The following is a 24,540-nucleotide window of genomic DNA, read 5'->3' on the forward strand; positions in this document are numbered from 1 at the left end:
TGAACTTTCAGATCAAAGAAAGACTATCTAAAACACACTTTTACAAGAGAAGACATTAAAACAAACTTAAAACTATTCAATTACTATAGATCAATCTGAAACTGGGGCTGAAGATATTGGCGAGTCTAATACTAAAACTGAGCTAGAGTCTGATGATGTTATCCGTTCAAGGAAAAATAAAACCGGAAGCATATACTTTGATAAAATGTTTAGAATTGAAAATGCTCTAAAAACACACGAAAATGTTCAAATGTCTAGAACACAGAATCGTAATTAATTTTATTTTGTCAAAAAAAGCCATCGATTATATAGTAGATTAGATATTGGCTATATTAATGTTAATAATGAGCCAGTAGATTTTGTTCTAGATAAGGTTATTTACTTCTTTTAAGTATAAGGTCACTGGTTTTAATTTTTGTAGAAGAACTATAGTTGACGAAGAAGAAAAACTAGACTAATAAATCCATGAACAGAAATTTAATGACCAGAACTCTTAATCAAGACTGCAATCAATGGCTTGAAAACTCCAAAGAGACATCTCAAGATCAGGGTTATAATCATGAATTTATTGGTGTAACATATATTCAATTAAAGGTAGAAGTAACTAAACCATCATTAGTATTTAATACTAATCTACCAAATGATCTAAAAGGTAAAATTAAAGCTATATTGTACATAAAGTGTTATATATACAATTGTGTTAGATTATTTATTAATGCTGTAATATACCCTTTGGATAAAATAAATTGAAACTAGAGAATATAATTATACAGCTAATTCATTTGATGATTATGATTTTGGTGAAAGTGATTGTGATTCTATAACTAGAATTCAAAATAATAATAATCTCATGTAAATATATATATATATATACACACACACACACACACACACACATATATATATATATATATATATATATATATATATATTTATATATATAAACCCTGTGGTAATTGTAAATTTGAATCATATTAAATTTTTTCTCCTAAGGAGAAAAAAACAGTAAGTTTACTAGTCTGTAATGGACATTGTTTCCCAATCAAAATCATAGATGCGTTATAGGAAAGACTTGTAGCACAAAACTAAAGTTATGGCTTTTTGACAACTGTGAACACTGATATGACTCTAATGTTATTTATGATGCTCATAATTGTTTTGTGCAAAAAGAACCATTTTTTTCCAGTAAAGAAACATAAAACATACAAGACCATCAGAAACAACGAGAATTTGAGAATGTTTTATATGCAGATTTTGAACGCTATTCAGAAGGTGTAATTAAAAATATAGGAGAAAAGATATTTGTAATATCTAGACTGTTGTGATTCTATTAATTATTTGTAAGAGATTTATTAGATATAGAAGTTAAATATAATATCAAGTTGATCAAACCCGTGTTATTTTTTGCTGAAGATGAAATACATCATAATACTAAAAATAAGTGTCATATATGTGATAAACCATGTAAAATTAAAGTGGGTAAGCAATGCCTTAAAGAGGCAAATACCGAGGTCCCAATTGTAATATATGTAATCTAAATAATAGAGACTAATTATTTATACATGTACTACACCATAATCGCAATTGATTTGCATAATAAACTATTTACCCCAAATGCTGCTAATATAAATATTACAGCACTTCATCGTGGTAATTGTAAACCTAGAACCTTTAAAGCAGGTATTTTATGTCTATAGAGAGTTAAAGTTTTCAGGGTATATCTCAAAGTAAGATGGTTGAGCTCTATAATATTCAATATCAGTTACTATATCATTATGATTATTTAAAAAAAGAACAATTGTATTATAATACATAAAATAATTTAGCAAAAGAAGAATTTACGTCGAATTTACTATCACAAGAAAAAATTAGTGATTTCAATAAATTGAAAACAAGCACAGAATTAAAATTTGAATATATGTAAAGTATTATTTATACTTAAAAATATGGTTTTAGCTCGTATGTTAGGCGTAATAAAAAAAGACTTTTCAGTAACAATACCTTCTTCAAGTCTACCTGACTACAATTTTGGTTGTTTTTTTAAACATATATACATGAATAACATTAGATACTAACCAAATTGAGCAGATGTAATAGATCAAGATGGTATATTGACGCTTAAAACTTATGTTGCAGTGCTCTAAAGCAGAAATACCATATAAAGAGTTCAGCTATACAGAAAAAGCTATAGACAAACTATTAAATACTAGCAGTTATAAAAATTATGTATATTACGTTATCTTAAATACACAAAACAATGTAAAGATAATTCTAGGTGTTTTCAATTACTACCACATAAACGAAAAGTATAAAATATTGAATTAAGCTTCCATCAGAGAGACGGTACAGCTAAAATAATTAAATTAGAATTAGTTCAAAATTCTAAAGAAGAAAAAGCAAAGGATTACAAAATGTTAAAATTTGTTTCTTTTTCTAATAGAAAATATTGCTAAGAATCTTGAAATATTTAAAAATTACATAAAAAAATTATAATACTAGAAAATATTTAAGCTTAATACTGAAATGAGGGCCAATGCTAAAACAGAGACTGAAAGAGTTTAGCGAATGAATTGTTCACTGTCTGATAAGACTTGCGAGAATCCTCTAAAGCACATAGAGGCCAAAACTTTAATTGATGAATTTGAAATACTTAAATATGTTAATATACACACAATTAAATATATATCTAAAAATAGTAATTCGGCGCTAAAAGACTTTCATAAAAAGGAACGATATGTTAGGCGAAAATACTTCGGTGCTGCCGTATTATAACTATATATATATATATATATATATATATATATATATATATATATATATATATACATATATATATATATATATATATATATATATATATATGTATATATATATATATATATATATATATATATATATATATATATAGATATAATACTGCAGCACCGAAGTATATTCGCCTATCATATCGTTCCTTTTTATGAAAGTCTTTTAGCGCCGAATTACTATCTTTAGATATATATTTAATTGTGTGTATATTAACAAATGTAAGTATTTCAAATTCATCTGTTAAAGTTTTGGCCTCTATGTGCTTTAGAGGATTTTCGCAAGTCTTATCAGACAGTGAACTATTCATTCGCTAAACTCTTTCAGTCTCTGTTTTAGCATTGGCCCTCATTTCAGTATTAAGCTTAAATAATTTCTAGTATTATAATTTTTTATGTAATTTTAATTATTTCAAGATTTTTAGCAATATTTTCTATTAGAAAAAGAAACAAATTTTAACATATCATATAATATATAGTATTCTATAAAATTTGTTATCCCGCGCTATGGATAGACGGTTAGCTGTTTTTATAAGAGCTAAGGATTCTGTTTTTTGTTCTTTGATTTCTCCATGGAAAACATTTCTCTCCAATCGGAGGGAATCTTGAGTGATTTCTGATAACTATTTTGTACTAGTAGTTAATTATTAAGTGGAATTTAGTTAGATGTATTCAATTTTTGTAGTCTGGAAGAGGATCAATTGAAAATAAACATATAACATTAGTCAGTACTTTGTTTGGCCACGAGAACAACTGCTTTTTAACTTGTTTCACTTCGTCAGCAGTTATGAATAGAAATGTCTCATGTGCAGTGGTAAGAAAAATTGTCAATCGTAGACGTGAAGATGAACAGTCAACCAAAGTCTCCGCATGGAGTTTAACAATTTTATTTACATTTGAATGTTTGTATAATATATGAATTCTATGTAATCGTTTATTAATTACTACTTTTAAAGCTTGGTTGCGCTATTAGGCAAGAGTTCTGAATCCCATTTCTCCCTTTTGTATTAAAACATTGCTTGCAAGTTGGTTCGCCTTGATTTTCACAATTATTTTTTCAATATTTCCCATTGTATTGGTGAACTCCGATAAACTTGTGTTAATTTTTTTTGTTTCTCCACTTGGAAATGCTATAACAGGCATATCGACGGGGGGGACAATCGGGGCTGGTCATTATAAAATTATGGGAGTTGTCGCTGAAATAGATGACGTGTTGAGATTTATTTGGATGATCTGACTATATGTAGGGGTTTTGCATGCTCTTGGAGTTTGTTTCTTCAGCGTTCTAAGAGTTGAAGGTTAAAAAAGGACCCTTTAGGGGATTCTGTTCTAGATTTAGAGACTTTTGAGACACTTACAGACTCAAATAAGGCCATTTTCTTGTTTTCAGTGTTGAAATCTAATTCGGGTTGCTGTGGAAGTTTTTCACGTTACAGTTTCCGTTTGGAGTTCTGTCCGTAGTTGCTTGTTGGCGTCGTTGATTCTGGTTAGTGATCCGAACTAACCCTTATTTTGTCCATTTTGTTTCAATTTGAGATTTTCTTGGTTGTATTGTTGGAGGCCAGCTTGGTTTTTGATGTTTCCCTGCTGGTATGTTACTGGAAGGGGGTCCTGGATTATTTGACGTTTCTGCCACACTTGCTGCTCGAGCTTCTCTTAAACAGAATTTACCTCTTTATTGGTGGTTTTTTATATTCTCCCAATGTTTTACATGCAAATATGCTGATTAAGCGGGATTTTAATTCATAGCTACTTCATTTTTCATATTACTGTATTTTTTTTGGTTAGGGGTATCTATTTTATGGTATGAGGTGAATACCCTGTTATTGTGCCGTCTGGTATTTTGTTCATTTGTGAGGCTAATGTTGCTGTTTGTTCATTTGTTTTTTGAGCTTTGGTCTCACGTGCTCCGATTTTCCTATTATATTTTTTGTTGTACGATCTCCCGTTTAGAAGTGAAGTTCTGATGGTGTTATCTCACTTGGCGAATTCTGCGTAAGAGGCTTGTTTTCCGAACAGTCAGAACCTATTTCTAGTGAAATTGCAATTTGTTTGTTTGTTGGAGTTGCTGTAGAGTAAAGTCATCTTCTGAAGTTCCGTCGCCTCGCGAAATCTCCCCTTATGTCTGAACGTTGTTTCGAAGCACCTTTTTTTTCTCAGATTTGGGTTTAAATCCAAAATTGCTAGTCGCTGTTTGATTGTTTGAATAAGTTGTTCGACCATCCCGTTCCCCAATGGTCTCCAGTTGGAGCTAGGATTAACTTGATGTTTTTGTTTTTACAGCAGAACTCTTTGGCTATAAATGCTTGAGCCGGGTCACAACGGATAGATCATGGGATAACGTGTGTTCTGCAACATTTCAGTGCATTGCTGTTTCAGTATCACGGCTGTTAATTGTTTCTGCGATATTTTGATAGGCGATCTACTTTAACTTATATATAGTTATTATTTTGAGTGTTGTCTTTGAAAGCAATTGGCCCAGCGAAATCTTTTTGGATTTCTTGGCTAGGTTCAACTAACGTAGGGGCTGTGCTTAGTTGTGCTTTTGGAAGTAAAGTTTTTCTCTTTTTACATTTGTTGATACAATATCTGCATCGCTTCTGCCACTATTTGTGAATGGATATGAGGCCACCATACCAGTTTAGCACGTGCAGCCATGCCTGCTTGTTCAGGATGTTTGTTTTGCGTAGAATCCAAAATTAATTGCTTATGTTTGTTCGGGATAACTAAATTGTGATCATAAACTAAGCAATTCGAGGAGCTACTGATAAATTGCGGCGGTTTCTAAAGTACAATGGATTAGCCTATTTAAGTCTTTCCCAGTTTAGTGTGGAGAATAAATCAAAAGTGGGCTTAACATCTGTTTGGAATGCTTTAAAAATCAATTCTTAGTCAAAGACTTTACTTAAATTTTCGTGATAAACAGAATTTTTGCGATAAACGCAATATTTTCCGTAGCGTCTGTACGTGCGAGCCTGGTATCGCATTCAAAAAGGATGGTTGATGCTTGCCCAAAAGCTGTCAAAAGTCTTTGCCACTCGTCAGCATCAACCCCAGAAGGGACATGACTTCCTTGCATTCGGAAACTTGTTTGTTTGACGACTTAACTATTGATCTTGTCAAAGATAATAAAGTGGTAATTGGAGCCTGAAGAGGTCTCCGGGACAAGAAGTTTCATTCAATTCTGAAGCTTCCGGCTCTTTTGGTGAGGACGTCCACGGCAGATCTTTTTCCTATTTTGTCTTTTAAAAATAGTGTTCCCTGCTTCATTTAAATTGATAAAAGCCTAATGGCAGTTGAGATTTTACCTTTCGCCATCAGATTTTTGAATTGGTGAAACTCTGAACGCATCTTTCATTCCAAATTTACAGAACTGACCTTTATGGCTTTTACTTCATCATAGGGCTCCAGAATCTCGCAATTGGTTTAAAGGCAAATAATTTAAATAATTGAACTGTTGCTTTGTTTTGGGTATAAATAAGAAGAATTACAGAAAATTGATGGCAGCCAGCAGTGCATATTCTGAAATTTTTCTGTTTTTTACTATAGGTAGCATCATTGGGTAAAACTTGCCAGTTTTGTTTTTACCTTCCAGTGGAAAAATTCACAATATATTTTTCAACCTAATTTTCCGCAAAAATTTCTAAGAAGCCTCTTGTTTAGTTGACAGTTTGTGGAACGTCTTGAGCGTTTTGTTGTACGTCGAGATTTTCTCGTCCAATGAGGATTAATGTGTTATCATGGGCAGTGTGGTCGGATCTGTCTGACTTAAAAATAGCGCAAATCACTTCACTGTTCAAGACTTTAGAGCTAACAATCCAAGGCATCAAACATGTTGGTAGCTTGCAAATACATAGCACCAGGAAGGTGCCTATTGCAAAATGTGCAGTGAGTCCGGTCTGCCATTGTTGCGGGGACGGCTGAACTTTTGTTTTGTTAGAAAACAACAAAAGTTATAACAATTAGTGCACAGACCAAGTATTTAATTTCAAAGACTAAGAAGTGTATTCCGTTGCAACAAAACTTTTTAGTTCAAAGACCTAAGAAAGCAGAAAACATACGGGCTTTGAAAAAGAAACTGTATAGGCAATTAAGCGCGTTGTTAAACATACGTAGGTTGTTGATAACGAACCTATTGCAGACTCTGGAGTTAATTTTTAGAGCTGTTATTCTTAAGGGCGCAAATTTGGATGCTATAAGAAACATAAAATTTGTAAATTCCTGAATGAATTCCCTATAAGTGGTTCGCTGATCATTGAATGCGTCTACTAGAGTAATTGTTTTCAAATTGAGAGGGAGATACTCACGCACAACATCTATAAGGTACTCGATGGTTCACTCGGTTTGAATGAACAACAGACTTGACGCCTGCTGATTGGATGATTTCTGCGCGTGAGGTCCCAATTAACAACTTCTCTGCCTGCAACGGAATGATTTCTGCTTTGAACCGTTCTGACATGTTCGTTGACTCATATCCACCTGTCAGCATTCTATTATACATTATTTATTTGAGATTATTTAGTACATTTGTCTTAACTTATTGGAGTAGTAATAGGGTGAGCAAGTCTCCCAGGGGAGGGTGTAGACCCCATGTATAAAAATAGGGTATAGGAGTAATTTTTCTGAGCGGGTCTACAGTAATGTATTAAGATTGGGTATAAATCTAGGGGCGCCTACATGTGTTCGAGGGTGTGATTAGTAAGGTAGTAGCAGATGAGGGTGTTTTTCCGGAGCCACTTGTCACGTGATTTTAGAGGTCATTTAGGGATTAATTATACATGCAGCGCGCAGGGGAATTGTACAGGCGGGTAATTGTACAGTCAGCGCGCAGGGAATTGTACAGGCAGCGCGCATTAATTCCCCTCGCAGTAAATTTCAACATTTTTTTGGTTTAACCACCGCAATGTATTAAGATTAGGTATAGCCGCCGCAATGTATTAAGATTAGGTAAAGTCGCCGCAATGTACTAAGATTAGGTACAGCCGCCGCAATGTATTAAGATTGGGTATAGCCGCCGCAATTTATTGAGATTAGGTATCGCCGCCGCAATGTATTAAGATTAGGTATAGCCGCCGCAATGTATTAAGATTAGGTATAGCCGCCGCATTGTATTAAGATTAGGTATAGCCGCCGCAATGTATTAAGATTAGGTATAGCTGACCCTAAATAGCAAGATGGCGCAGTGGTAGCGTGCTGGGCTCATAACTCAGAGGTCGGTAGATCGAAACTACCTCTTGCTAATCTGGCGCTGTCACAGTACTAGTGGAATTTTACGCGCTCATAACTTGGAAAAATGTTAAATAAAAGAAAAAATTGAATTAAAAAGTATAAAATAACAGACACAGTACAAATTAAGTACATGCAAATACAAAATTAATCAAAAATTTACATGATGACAGTACAAAAGGAAAGAGTATTAAATTACATATAGCCGAGTAGTTAATAAAGTCGACAACAAAAATTTGAGTAACTAACGAAGAATTAAGGAATTTAGGAAAAATTACTGTCGACTTTATTACACTTCGACTTATTTTACATTAAATTTATCTAATTCACATATAATTACTTATAAAGTTTAAAACATAAACATTATGAACATTGTTCAGTTTTGTTTGAAAAAAATTAAATAGTTGAAATGCTGCAAATATTGTGTAAAATCCACACAAATTATCAGTTTTCTGAACTGGCTGTTGTATCATTTTGTGATACTTTTTATTCAAAAATTTGTATTTTGTGATTGGACGAGCCAAAGAATCAGCATAGTAATAAGTTCGATTGAGTCGAGCAATCATTATCCAATGCTCTCCAGCTTGACTGCTCGGAGAAGTGTTGATGATAGCAAAGCTGAATGTGGGTAGTTTTTGAACACAATCCGCTGGAAAGGATCCAATATAGCGGTATTTGAGTTCTGGGATTCGTTCAATAATCTGTCTCAGTGAAGTGTTATCCATGAAAAACAATTTTTCGCTGCTTTATTTCGCAAGTACCATTAACACACGGACTTCCAACTGTACAGTCAAGCTGAAAAAACTCATTCTCTTCAAAAAAGCAATAATCATTGGACTTTTTACCTTGCTATAAGAAAACTTTGCTTGATGTTTTGATTTTGTCAACCGAATTGTTATGGGAGTTGGGGTAGAAAAAACTAATTATAAAAAAAGTACCAGAAAAAATAGGAGAGGAACGTAAACAAAAAAGTTTGAATTAGTTCGCCCCCAGTTAACGTCCATTTTAAGAAATTATTTGGTGAAGAGAATGGCAACTGGCTGATGATAATACATAACCCACAAATGTTCCAATGCAGAAAGCGATGATGTAAAACCCATAAAAAACTGAAAAAAATATGAAAAAATTTTTGTTGATGCAAAAATCTTCAGACATTTTTAGCAACCGTTCCGAACTGATCAATTTTAACAGTGGACATCCTTTCTCCTAGAACAATTAATTCTGTCACGTTTGTTAGCGGGCGGTCGGAAAAAACTTCTAATCGGATACCTTCACCGCTGAGCTCAGGATAATGAATATTTTCTCCAGCATCTTGAAGTGAAGTGAGATCAAATACAAGCACGTAATGGTTCTGAAATAGATTATTTGGTAACGCAGGAATCTCTTCGTTAAAATTCATTGCTTTCATTGTTGTTACATATGCTCTACAGTCATTGGTTGTATCAACTGATACTATAGCTCTACCTCCTCGCACAATTCTTAGTTCCCGTAAACCAAATTTATGATAATGGAAAAGATTTTCTTGAAAATGTCCTGTGAATGCTGAATTTGTGTTCATCGCAATAGCTATTCTTCTGATTGGAGCATTGTTAAAAACATTTTCCTGAATAAACTGGTTGTGTCCCGAAGGAATAATAAATGTTCGTGCAATTGTTTCCATAAAGTTGTAACAAGCAGGTTGATGAGTTAATTGATATTTGATATTCTGGTGATACACTTCGTTAACAACAACACGTCTTGTAAACAGGGAACAGTCAAGAACTTTAAGGGAAACGTGAGATTTGTAGGAGATCATGTAATATTTGGGTCTTGCACGAATCAATTTCAGTCTAACTTTTGTATTTGGAAGCAGTAACTTTTCACATTGGAACAAATCAATTGCTAATTTACCGTAATAAGTAGTTCCATTTTTTCAGCAAAAGTTCTTCCTCTCGATCTATAAAAGGGTTTTTATCAAAATCCCTAGGTTCTTTTTCAAATTCATATCCATGACAAGCCAAAATCCCTTCATTAGTTCTTGTGGAAGCGTTAAATTCATTGGAAATTATTGCTTTGTGTCCATATAGACCATTTGAGTTGTAAACCTGTTGATTGTTCAGATACACCTCACAGTTGGAGAAGAGTGAGTGCAATAAATTGTTGACGTGAGTCAGATAATGTAAATCATCATCTGTGAAAGACATTCCCATATCTGATTTTATATGCTCTTCTTTTTTCATAAAGTCATCAAACAATCTTCCCTTTTGTAAACCAACTTTAATTTGAAGGTGGATATCTCTCATATCAAGATTTATGCTTCTATCTGTTTCAAATTCGAATTCAATGCTGCTTTCATCCTATGAAGTACTGGGATAAACTTCTTGAACGTGGGAAGATTCAATTGGTTCCAAAACTGGAATTTTGTCAAAAATCTCCAAGCAAGAGTTCGTAAAGTGACCATAACGAAAGTTGCTATCGTTTGTCGATCTAGTATTCATTTTAGCTTAGAAAAAATATCTCTTCTAGTTCGACGACGTCGACTGGTTTTTGGGGGAATTCTTCAAATAATGCGACATTTCCTAATTTTTCCACCACCTAGCTGTTTACGTAATTTTTTTTTTTTTCCAACATCTGCAGCGACAGATTTGAATTTTTCTTTCCAGTTAGAACATTTCCAATTTCTCGTGCAGCTATATCAAGCAAATCAGCACCAACTCTTTCTGCTGCTGGGACAACATATCTCCTCAAGAATGGATTAGCTGTCCTCCAAATTGTTTGTGCTAACGCTCCGAATCCTCTTCCCCTCTGTCTTGAATAACCACGAAAAAACGGTAAATCACTATCAGCAACCATTTTCTACAACTTTAAATCTAAAAATGATTGCCAGAAGTTTTTCTAAACATTAGTACCGCTCTTGTCACACCAACAGAGTTGAAAGGAACTTTTTCACCATAAGAGTGCCGGAGCTCGAGTTTTATGCTGAGGAATGGGTTTTTTAGAATTTGTTTAAATTGTAAGTTTGGAAAATTTTGATAATTCATGTATTGTCCCGTTGAGATGATATCTCTATTCCTAACTTTTGATATAAACGGAATGCATCGTAAAAGAGCAGCTTCTGTATCACCCACAATATTGTATTCAACAATATCACTATATGTCATTAAGGTGTGTATTCGTACAATGTCATAAGGGAACTTGGGAAAATGTGGACTAGCACCACTCATGAAAACACCCATACCATAAACAGCTTCTTCGCATCCAAAGACATGACAACGGCACTAAAACTGACAAGTAATGAGTTCTGAAGACTCAAAGAATTTTGCTGTGTAATTTTGTTAACGTGTAACTTGATTGGCGTTTTTTCATACTTTTCACGTTCCTGAATTTTTCTGTTCATTTCATTGACAATATCAGAGATCGAGGGGTATAGACCTGGATGAAGTGTGTAATAATCCGATGGTTTTGGTTCTGGTGTTGCTTCATCTAGATAGAAGAATTTACCCTCTGTTATGTTTTGGTACAAGGAAGGATACGACCGTTCTGTTATTGCTACCTCCCATTCTCCATCAAGATTAATTTGTTCAGGTAGAAAAATCTTGAAAGAACTTAGTTTAATGTTTGGGTAACAATCAAACGACGCATTGGAAACCAACTCAACAGTGAAAGAGCTCATCTTTAAATGATACACTTTGAAAGCTCTTGTTCATAAAATTTACCTGGAATTTCGTCACCTTGTTCTCCACAAAGTTTATAGGTTGGTGGTTTAAAAGTAACAATTTTAACAATTGTGAAGATTTCATTTGTGAACTGAGATTTACAACCTTTTCTGAAGGGAATATCTTTTTTTGATATTCGAACATTTTCACCAACTTTAAAGCGTGGTCGCTTATATTGGTTAATTGGGTTTTTGTAAAAAAATTGACAAAAAGTCTTTACTTGGTACATTTTTTGGAGCTTTACCTGTTGAGCGATTAACTCTTGTGTTTATAGTTTTGAGAAAAGAGTCCATTTTTCTCATGTATTTGTCACCATTTTCTTCCATATAGCGATAAATAATGTTTTTCAGAGATTTTATAGCCCGTTCTGCTACAGCAACTTTCGTTTCACTTCTAGTAGAGTAAATTTTGATTTTCTTGTCCGCGCAAAACTTTCGAAACTCACCACTAAACTCTGTTCCCTGATCAACCCATACTTTCGCTGGCATACTCTTTTTGCGCAACATTTTTTTGAAAGCTACAACTGCATCAGTAGAGTACTTTGATTCATTGGTTGCACACGAACAAAGCGAGAAAAGACGTCAACACATACTAATAATTACTTCACTCCATTATTAGTATCCGATAGTTTATCCATAAAAGCTAGATCGAGACACCAGATCTCATTTATTCGCTTAGCAAATGCTGGTAAACTTTTGAAATGTCGTGTTGCATGACAATACTTTGTGTAGGAATCTTTACTGTGTAGAAAGTAGGCTACTTTCTTTTTGGATAACCCACTTGCCATTTGTAGATTTTTAATTGATCCATATGCGGCTTTTCCATCTCTATACAGCCTTTGTAGCTTGGCTTTTTCAGATTTTGAAAGGAATCCAGCTCCCTCTGTCTTTGCTTTTGGCGTCTTTGTTTATTACTTTTAGCGGATTTGTTCCGGTAGCATCAAGTATTGTGTAATATATGTCGGGAAACCCAACATTCTTCCTTTTTAATGCAAAAATAAAATCTGCGAAAGCTATTTCTGTATCTCTTCCACCTAATAAAATTGTGTCGTTGAGAGATAGCTTGACTCGCGGTGAATTCGAATTTTGATCTACAATTGATTCGTTTTTTAAAGATCTGGTTTTGTTGCTGATTTCCTAGTAATTAGGGTTCAATTGTGTTGGGACAGAAACTGGTTTCTGCTCAAAAGTGTCCAATTTTTTAACATCTCATTTGAAATTTTGTTAGTAAAGGTGTTGAGGAATCAAAACAAACTGTTTCATTTCAAGACAATCGATTAATGATAGATGGTGTCAAAATTGATATGAGCTCTATTCCTTTTCATGAACTTAAAATTGCTCTTCTCTTATTTATTCCGGTTCTTTTTAGCACGAGTTGATGAATTTCGTCTCAGTACTTTATTACGTCTTGTTTTTGTATTTCCTGTAGTTGTCCCCCGAGAAGGTTTACTATGCATTCGTTTAGAAACTGAATGAAATCGTTTGGAAAATTTCTTAGGAACGTTTTCTTGAAGTTCTGGGAATACGCTTGGAACGTTATCAGCGTAGAGAGATGTTGTGTGTTCATCGTTCAAAAAAGTAATCTCTTGTTTCGTTTTAGGGAGAAAAAACATAGTGGGAATAGAACCACTGTTCGTGCAAAAACTAAGAGAGTCGACTGTTTTCGGAGTCAGATCAATGAGTAAATGACAATACGGGATTGAAGTAGCTTTTGTATACCAATCTTTTAATTGTGATCCTAACCCGAGCTGTTGACTAAGAGTGTTAATCTGGAGAACATCTCTAGGAGACTTGAATAAAACTATATGAGTATTTTGTAACTCAATATCTCTTCCAACCTACTCTGATGAAAAAAAGATTATGCTTTATATATATTGTACTAAGTCTTTTGTGTCTTCCAATTGTCCCGATTTTGACAAATTCTTTCGAGCTTGAGATTTCCTCACAAGAATCATCAAAAATCGGCAAATACTTTGTTCCATTCTTGGGTAGACTCTGAATGAACTCAAAGTCAACTCCTTGAATAAAATGAATGTTCTTAATGTTTTTGGACATTAGTCCTTAAAGTGATTGATAATGTTGATAAAAATAGTAAATTTTATCAAAATTGGGTTGAAAAGTTCCATTAATTAGCCAATCATGGATAAGATGAGATTTTCCATACCCGCTTGGTCCCACCAATGAAATAAAAATGCGTTCCTTAGTAGAAATTATTTTGTTCATAGTTTAGGAGAAGGTAAAACATAACCGACTGTACTAGATAACATAGCAATCCAAACTGTTGTTTCTTCACAGGTTTCGGCAAGAGTTATTCTTACTATACAGCACGCTAATATCAACAACATAACAAAAAATTGGGACAAAAAAACACCCAGAGATCTATTACAAGTCTGTCCAAAACATTTCCACGATTGTCGTTCCTGGTTATTATCATCAAAGACAAAATTATCTAAATTTAAACCGTTATCTGTATGCTCGGTCATTTACACCTTATTTTTAAGGGAATGCGACTTCTCTCTGATTTCAAAATTAGTAAAAAAAAAAATGATCAATTAAAAAACGATCACAAATACAAATAGAATTTACAAATATAAATTACAAATATTATACGTTATCAAAAAAATCTAGAGTCCAAGTTCCGTAAGCATAAGCTTTCTTCTCTGCACAGTGAAATGACTTTTTGTGTCGATATGCATAATTGCTACAATCCCAGTCAGTATCCGAGTTATTGAGAACTTTGGAAACTTTTGGACAACCAAGGTCATCTAGATTCTCCACATCTTTACACAAGTAATTTGAGAGAAGATTACACTTCTCTAAACCTTTTGCAAAGTATTCTGTTGTAGGTGAACAATGTTGGTGAATGATTGATGACAACTCAGCGTATTCCAGTTTTCTATTGTTCCAATTAATCCCATGTAAATTTTTAGTGTTCCACTTTGCTTGAAAAGTAGATTTATAGTCTTTGGGTGGGAGGAAACTGTATCCTAATACAATTCCATCCTTGAAAACACCCAACTCCTTGACAATTTTGCCCTCCAAGAATTCAATATCAAATACAACGATAGACATTCTTTTTTCTAGGTTGGATTATTACAAAAATGATTACCAGTCTAGCATTTTGAAAATTTGAGGATGATAAAATTTAATAAAAACACAAAAGATTAACCCTGTTAAATGTCCCAAGAAACATGAGCTTGGAAAATTTGGTAACATGTAACAGTATCCTGGTCCCTTGTTTGTAGTTGCTTTAACCGCTCCAGCAGAATCATGTGGTATAGCATGTAATCGAAAAACTTTCAATCTAGCAAAGAAAAAATCTAAGAAGGAATTTCCTTAACCAATAAGTCCTCCATGAGGAAATCTTTGGTTAATTTCCTCCAAATTTATATCCTCGTCCCAAACTTTACAGGCCGCTAAAAAACAGTTTTTGAGTTTTTGCGTTTTTCATTTTCGGGAAACATTGAAAGGATGCTTCCGTAACAATTGAATATGTTGACAAGAATGACAATGTCCATCAACTTTGCGTTCCTTCATCAATGTCAAGGCAAGTTTTCTTAAACTTTTCAATATAAGATAAAAGTGTTGGGAGATGCTCTAGTAAGTTCTCGTACTCTTCTTTTTTAATTCAATATTTGTCAGGAAACTCCACTGATATCCGTTCCAACGATGTTGTGAAATGGTAACTTGTTGTTTATCTGAACGGTATATAAGACGTGTTGTGCGTAATCCGTTGTGAATAACCCACTTAAATTGAAATTTGGGACTCCATGTCCAAATTTTCTAATTTGGGAAAATTTTGAGCTTCAAGAACAGTATTGGAATATCTTTTAAGTTCGTAATGAAGTCTAACGTGAAAAACCTTTGACTTATCTCTGAGACTCAAAAAAATGTTTCTTGAGCAACCAATATCCCAACTCTTCTCAGATCAAAGATATTTAAAATGAAAAATTTATTGTACAGTAGACAAAGACATTACAAAATCGCACAACAATTATTACTGAAATGTACATTGTTCAATGTTAGGAAAGTCATTCAAATTTTGAATCAGTTCCTTGAACTCGTCCAAAGTGTAGCTGATATAAGTCACTTGCTTAAACTCATTGTTTTCTTTACGACAAAAGAGCCGAATCTGCACATAAATGGAGGCTGGATTCTCCTGAACGTATTGAATGAAAATCACATATATTCGTCGATTTCGTCTTATGCTGACCTCTCTGACTTTGTGACATCGTTGCAGCACATCCTCCATACATGGGTTCTTATCAAATTGAGTCGGGTGCTCACTCAGTTCCAACTCCCCATCCAGGTTACTGTTCTTGAGGAAACAGAATTTCTTGAATTCGTAGTCTCCAATTCGAAGCTATTGGTACTTCTCAAATGTTCCAGAGTTATCTTTTTTGAAGACTGGGAAAGTTGATTCGGAATAATTTTGTCCATTTTTAAAAATCTGGGACACAGCAAATCTCCCAAATCTTTTTGGGTTAGAACCAAAGTCTATATAAAACGGAACCGAATCAGTTCCAGTTTTAGGTTGAGATTCGGTAAACATAGACGGAGCACTCGAGTAAAACGGAGAAACTTTAGAGAGAGACATTTTATCAACTTAATCTGACAAAGAGAAATTAATTGAATAATTTGACTTGTAATTTTTTTTCCTTCTTTTGTTTCCGATCACCTTTATTTGGAAAGGATGTCATTATCCTTTATTAATTTCCAAATATGGAAAATTCAACTGTGTCATTTTGCAAAAATTCCTTATAAGGAAACTAAGTCAGAACTTTTAAGTTGAGCAAACATTTGAACCAGAGCAATGTATTTATTTTGATGTTTAGCACGTCTGTGTTGCATAAGCGAGTAATAGTGATTGAATTATTTAGAACAAGTAAAACAACGGATTCTTCTGAGCTGCTGTCTCTTGAACTGTGTCATTTTTCAAATGAAATTTTCGTTGCATTTGAACTGAATTGCGTTACTTCCTTATACGGCAGGTTAAAAGAATCACTCCAAAATCACTTTGGTTACAGAATGGCAGCACTTATGTGTCAAGTTATACCTGACTTTTTAAAAAAAAATTGTGAGAAAGCTTTGTTCATTTGCTTATCGGTTAAGGATTATAAACCTTACTTGCTTACTAACGAATACTCTGTTGCGTCTCACAATTACACTTTTTGTCCTCTGAAAAATTGTTCTCATCACATAATTCTCATTTCATCTTCCATTAATGAATTACTCCAAAAAATGAATGATTTATCTTTTCAATATCAGAGAGTGGGCTGCTTATACACCTTATATAAACATCAGTTTTTTGGTTACACAATGGACGAAGCAGGACTTGTTTTTACTCAATTGAAGAGAGCGGTACAACATAATTTGGAAAACAAATTTGTTGAAAAACTACCCAGCGTGTCTAAGAAGAGATTGAGTAGAAAGAAGTTCTCTAATGAAGACATCTAATCAGACATCTAAGAAGAAGACATCTAATGAGAGCTGAGCAAAGAAATGCAAGCACACAAACATTGAGATCGTCCTTCTTCGACCGAATTCAGTCACTTAAGAACTCAAAGTATGAGAGTGAATTAATAAAAATTGTTGATTGTTTACTAGATGGTCATGGAATAATTGATAACACCATGTTGTACTTTGAAGTTAGAAAGTAATAAAGTGTTTGTACTAAAATGTTTCAAATCTAGTGTATGATCTAAAAGTCGAAATTTGAGCTCAGTTTATTTGTTAAATGTCGATTTTTCAAACAATATTTTTTGTTAAAAGTCAAAAATAGAACCACAGATTTTTCGTTAAAAATCAAAATTTTTACCAAATTGTGCGTACGAAATGTGCATTTTTTTTCATATTTCTTTGTTTTACGGTATGATTTTAAGCAAAAAACAAAAATTTTAAACATTTTTAAAATGACAAGTTTAGAATCTATTCTTGCAGCTTAAAAATCGGATTTGTTACAATAATTTTTTGCTTAAAAATTGAATTTTTCTCGACACTTTTTGTTATATATCGAAATTAAATTCGACAGTTTTCTTAAATATCAAAATTGAATTCGTCATAAACAAAGTTTTTATTAATAACCAAGTACCTAAATTATCAACTAACCTTTCGTGTTATTCTTAATTCTGAAAAACTTGAAAAAGTAATTAAAAAATTTTATAATTGAAAATGTTTATTTAATACGAAACACCAAAAAAGTATTCAACAACTTTATTTTTTTACGAACAAATATAAAATAGTTTACAAATTTGAACATAAAAATCATTCAAAAAATTTCAATAACATATTCTGGCAAGTTCTGAATTTCATTACCGAAGCCTCTTTGTCGCACAATTCTACCAGGTAGTTGGGTTGGTTGAACAGTGACTGGGGTATTAGGTACATCACTCAAAAAGATAGGGTTATGAGCTGCTCCTTCCTCAATCGAAGGAGTTGTCATCGAGGGTGTAGTTGACATGTCAGTGGATCCATAGTACTGCGCTGGATCAAAGTTTTCCAGATCGTTAAATAACGTGGTGGTACTAGTGTCGATACTCAGCTCGCTATGTTCTCTAATATGAGCTCTTGAAACTATTTGGAGAAGATTACTTTCCACCTCAGGGCTTGATACCTGACATACGTCCGGTGTAGTGAACCAGCTGTTTGGAATTTGCCCTTCATCCCACGGAAATGTGTACTCAATGTTTCCAGCTACGTAGTTGGCGGGAAAATCAGATCCATTAACGTGAGGATAGTGGTGTCCACTAACAACAGCAACTTCGTGTCTCATCGCGTGAGTTCCGAGCTGATTTTCTGTGATTGGAACCTGTCCCTGATGATATGTATCAAACTGTTGTCGCTGGTGCTCAATAATGTGCCACACAGTAATGGGTAAAGTGATCACAGACTCATACAATCCGTTTGATAAATCTCGCACTCCTATCCGAGCAATATCCTCAGTGAAAGAAACTGAGTACAGAAGTTTACTATTTTGAACAGTGAACTCCATTTTGGATTAAATGATAGAAGAGATATTTGTTAGAGAGTGTTGAGAATGGAACAAAAGATTCTTGTTGAGAACGTGATAAAAGTAATCAGTGGAGAGAAAGTTAGAAAGCAACAAATTTCCTTTTTAGGAAGGAAACAAAAAATCTAAATTAGATTTAAACAAAAGTTAGAACTAAATTAAGTATTTTTTTAATACGAAGAATTTGAATGTTGGTGCTCGATAGCAGAATAAAATGTTGAGGAGTAGTTTTTAATGTGAGAAACAGTGGCAATGATGTTTTCCGAGAAGTTGGATCAAATGATAATGTCAAAAGCAACAACCTCTATATATAGTTTGCTCTGTCCAATCAGAGAACAGTAACCAAAGATGGAAGATTTTACGAGAAAAAAAGACGTTTAGCTGGAAATTTTTGGACGAACTGAAATTCAAATCCAAATTTGGGTAAAATTTCCCAACAGGGTAGGAGGTGAAGGATACGTACAAGTTTCCGACTATGCTTTTACCTAAAATGGTCTATTTTAGTTAAAATGAAGTGACATAATTTACCAAAAAAGTCAAGCTTTGATAAATTTTTTCCAATTCGTCAAATTTCAGATCAATCTCGGAAATTGTTCCATTTTTGGAATCAAATTTTTGTATATATGCGTTAAGTAAACGAATTCCAAACCTGATCCGTACTCTCACTGCATTGTAGTTGTTGTAATAATGGAAGTACAAAGCACTTTGTAGTGAAGAAGGTATTGTTATTGGTTCTGGGAGAGGAACAAAGTTTCTTTGTGAAATATTTCTGTACTGTTCCAATATTCCAATATATCGGGGACGGAGTTCAAAATGAAGAACAATTCGTATTTGCTTACATGCAATTCTGAGGATAAATCGAAAGACTGTTTCGCAATAAACTCCTCATATCCAAACTTTTTAAAAGAGAACGTTGCATACTCAAGTCCTTTACTAAATCGGATTAATCTGTTGGATTTTGTGAAAATGTCCAAAAAATTGTTAAAAAAGTATGAACCTACATCAATTTCGTCAACTTTGTGTGCATCAGGTATACCTTCTTTTCTCTTGTAAATCTTCTCCAAAATTTTTAAGTGGTTTTTGATCAACATGTTTCGCAAATGAGTAAAATTTCACGTATTAATCTATTAAATTAAAAAAATGTTAAAAGAGAGAACGAGATAAACAAAACAATATCATTAATTTTTACAACAAGTTTCCTAATACTAAAATTTGATTGGTTTCTAGTTTGTAATATAATCACGTTAACGTCAATTGTATATAGGTTATCTTCAATTAAAGTAGGAGATTTCTTCTCTACTGTTTTAATATAATTGTAAAAACACATTTAGTGTTCTATCGATAAAATTACAAAATTAATTCGTTTACAATAATATTTGTATTCTCTAAGTGAGCAAACATCTGACAGATAGATTTTGTTAAAAAGTATGTATTGGGATGAATAGTATTGTTTTGTAAAAAGAATAACACAAATCAGCAATATGACAAATAAATATAACTTAAGACTTCCAATTTTCCTCCAAGGAATAAGGTTACATATTTTGGATGTTTTCTGGATTCAAATACAATGTAGAATGCAACACTGTGACTGCTTCGTAGGAATTTCTTGAACTTTCTCATTGCGTAATGTTACTAAAAATAGAAATTACGTCATTTCCTTATATGGATGTAATGAGTCACAAAAGTTATTCTAACTAACAAAACAAAAATTGTATTCATTCTCACTTTGTTATCAGATACAGTTGCTCGGCACTTTAACTGAATTTTTTTCAATTTATTTCGGATCACAACAATACAATGACTTCTCTTGATAGAAATCTACCTGTCAAATGCACAAAGTGCGAGAGAATGGTTGTCAAGTAGCAAATGGCTCGACACAAAAAATCGTGTGATAGTGGGACTTTAAAATGTCCCAAGTGTCCACATTTCTATACAAAGAGGAGAGAGGACTTGAACTACTACCTTGCTAAGCATCACGCTCCTCAAGAAAAGAAGCTTAGTACAGTGTGCACTATATGCTTGGAGGAATTTCCAAATTTTTATTCTCTTCAACAACATAAGAGACGGAAACACGGAACATCGACCAAAGTTGGAACCAAATCCAGCGAAAGCTTGAAAGAAGTACTAGAATCGGAAGAATTGGATAAGAACAACGAACAGTTACAGCAGGATTTTAGTGCTTGTCAACACTTGTTTGACAATACTGAGATGGAGAATGGGAGACATAGAGTATTCAATTTTAAATTGTCGAAACGTGATCCCAGCGAAATTAATGAAAAACTGAAGGAAGTGTTTGAAAAGCTTAACTGCGCTGCAAAAATAAATTTATCTCTGGAATTTATTTTACGAAATGTGGACACAGACGAATACCGATACTTTTATGCTCGTGAAGAGATGTAATTTGTCTTGTTACGAATGGATACGAAGAAACCTACAAGGACTACATTTGCTTGTTTAGAGCTGTGGCTGTTCACTCGTATGGATCAGCTGAGCTGGAAATAAACGAAGCTAAGTTGTTCAGTGACTTTCTCCACGAGTCTGGTCATGACGCAATTAACTTTAGAGGAGTGTCAATGGATCACCTTGTGTTTGTTGAAAACGCTATAAAACACAAGATTTTCATTATGACATTGACATTGAGGACGGGGATTTTGTAGGTGAACTTGCCAGAAGAAGTATTGAGATGTTCGAGAACAACATTAATCTACTAACATTAAGCTACAACAACCACATTTGCTATGTTGATGATATCAACACGTTCTTCAAACGGTCCAGCTGTCCTAATTGTGATACCTTTATTAAGCGTGCTGGTAACTTCCACCGTCAAGTGAAATCTTGTAAAGATAGGATACAGCACATTTATCCGAAGATTGTTTACACTTTGAGAGAAACTTTGTTCCATAAACTTGACGGTTTTGGAATTGAATATGAGGAAAAACAAAAACTGTTCAAAAACTTGGCTGTGTTTGACTTCGAATCAATCTGGGTTCCATCTAATGAAATAAAAGATACCAATACAACTACTTGGATAGGAAAAAATGAACCAATCTCTGTGTCAACTTCCTCAAATTTAATACAAGAACCTATTTTCCTTTGCAACAAAGACCCCAAGACGCTGATTGTATCTTTTTTTGAATCATTAGAAGAACTATCTAGCAAAAGTAAAGCAGAAATGTTGCAAAAAATTTCGCCAATTGACAATGCAATTAAAACCAAAGTAAGTTCTAATTTCGAGAAGCTAAATGGAGGGAAAGATGAGAGTACTCCAATGTTTGAATTTCAATATATCGAAGAAGAAGAAATTGATATGTCAACTCAATTCCTCCAAATTCAGAAAAATCAACTTCTCGAACTACAACAACTTTTTGAATGTTATGTCAACACTTTACCTGTATTTGGATTCAACAGCGGGAAATATGATCTGAATCTTTTCAAGTCTTATTTACTGCCCTACCTCATTCACGAGCGAGATATTCAACCAACGGTTATTAAAAAAGCTAATCAGTTTGTATCCTTTAAATTTGGTGATGTTCAGTTTCTCGATATTCTAAACTTTCTTGGTGGAGCAACATCACTAGATTCGTTCCTCAAAGCTTACAAGACAAATGAGACCAAAGGATTTTTCCCTTATGAATGGTTCGACTCACCAAACAAATTGGATGTAACTTTCCTTCCCCCTTACGAATGTTTCTTTAGTAAGTTGCAGATCACAATCCCTTGCAGAAAGAATTTACGGATTTCGCGAAATTGTTGAATAGTGGACTTTCCCAACAGGAGGCTCTGAAAAAACTTAGGTTGAAAGTAGTGCCCCCCTCGGGATTTGACATTTACAATTACTTTGAAAGTGTGTGGGAGCACGAACAAATGACAACTTTTCAGGACTTTGTCAGGTGGTATAATAACAAAGATGTTGTCCCGACACTAGAATAGATGCAGAAAATGATGGAATTCTATCATAACAAAGGGATTGATATGTTAAAATTGGGTTGCACACTACCTAATTTAGCAAATATATGTCTACATAAATCAACTAAAATCAAATAATGGGCTTTAAAATAGATGGGAGTTTGATTCAGACTCCCAGAAGTTTAAAGCTAGGCAAAATAAATCGAGGAAATTTGAGAACTTGGTTATGTCGTACCTACAATCTCAGCGTCCTAACTGCACTATTGAATGCTACTACACAACTGGAATTCAGAAAAAGATTGATTGTTTTAATGTAGACGGATTTTGTGCTCACAGTAAAACTATTTTTGAAGCAATGGGTTGTTACTTTCACTTTTGTGCATGTCAGGAAGCAAGAATAAAGATGTCAGAGGAAGAGACTCAGAGAGAACTCAAGAAACGGGAATACGATGAACTAAGACGAGACTATTAGCGAAACAAAGGATACAAAGTTGTTGAGATATGGGAATGTAACTGGTGGGAATCTCTCAAAGGTGATGAATCTGTAAAAATTCACGTGAGAAACAACTTCCCATTCAAACTACCTCTGACTGAAGAATCTGTACTTGCTAAGATAAGTAAGATAAGAGAAGATAAAATGTTCGGTTACGTTCAGTGTGATCTCGAAGTGCCAGATGGTTGAAATACAAGTTCTCGAACTTTCCACCAATTTTTAAAAATTTTAACGTTAGTCGAGCAGATGTTGGTGATTATATGAGGGATTATGCAATTGATAACGATTTACTCAAGCAACTGCAACGCATGTTGATTTCAAGCTTCAAGTTGGAGAATGGAACAGTCATAACACCTTTACTCAACTTCTACCTTAGTCTTGGGCTGAAATGCACCAAAATTTACCGCTTCGGTCAGTACACACCCAAAAAATGCTTCATCAATTTTGTTCAATCAGTTGTTGATGCTAGAAGAGCTGGAGATTAAAATCCTGAAACAGGCGTTGTGGCAGAAGCAATGAAATTGTTAGGGAATAGTTCCTATGGTTACCAAATCATGGACAGAAGCAGACATACAGAGACAAAATACCTGAACGATGAAAAGACACACAAAGCTATCAACGGGAAATTGTTTAAGAGACTTAACAGTGTGTCGAAGGAACTATACGAGACTGAACTTGTAAAATCAAAAATTGAGCCACGTGAACCAATAATAGTCGGCTTTTTTATACTTCAGTACGCAAAATTACGTATGCTGGAGCTTTATTACAATTTTTTTGATAAATTTTGCGATGTCTTCATATTCGAAGAGTTAGAAATGAACACTGACTCCTTATACTTAGCTCTAGCGCACGATAATTTGTACGATTGCATTCGTCCATCTAAAAAAGCAGAGTGGGAAGCTCTGAGGGAACATGATTGTGATGATTCTTTCAAAACTGATGCTGTACAAAATTTCTTCCCTAGAGCTTGTTGTGAGAAACATAAAAAGCACGATAAGCGTGAACCAGGTCTGTTCAGGGAAGAATTTAGATGTACTGAAATGATTTGTCTCTGTAGAAAAACGATTGTTGCTACGATGCCAAATCGGATTAGTAGAAATTCAGCAGCAAAGGACTAAACGAACGAACATTGGAAGAGACCGGACATGGACCATTGGAAAAATATCGGCGAGTGATGGAAGAAATCATCAATTTAACATCTACAAATAGAGGATTTTGGACAATCAACCACTGCGTCGCTACCTATGAACAAACAAAGAAAGGACTTTCATATTTTTATCCTAAACGAAAAGTGTTATCTGATGGAATTCATACTCTACACCTGAACTTGTAAAATATTTTGATTAATTTTCATATTGTGAGCGCTCTCTGTTGTGTTTAAAATCACTTATAATATACTTGATTAATA

General features: G+C 33.8%; 1 protein-coding gene and 1 non-coding gene across 2 annotated transcripts in view; both read left to right on the plus strand.

Annotated features, from left to right (window-relative positions):
* LOC142347941 (proton-associated sugar transporter A-like) overlaps positions 1–24,540 on the plus strand; it is a 129,891-nt gene that overhangs the window by 99,269 nt on the left and 6,082 nt on the right. The gene's annotated exons all lie outside the window — the stretch shown is intronic.
* Trnam-cau (transfer RNA methionine (anticodon CAU)) lies at positions 7,973–8,044 on the plus strand. Its single transcript has one exon. It is a non-coding gene; the product is annotated as a tRNA-Met (tRNA).

Source organism: Convolutriloba macropyga, chromosome 10 (genome assembly GCF_964194025.1).
Source record: "Convolutriloba macropyga chromosome 10, txConMacr16.3, whole genome shotgun sequence".
Classification (NCBI taxonomy): domain Eukaryota; kingdom Metazoa; phylum Xenacoelomorpha; order Acoela; family Convolutidae; genus Convolutriloba; species Convolutriloba macropyga.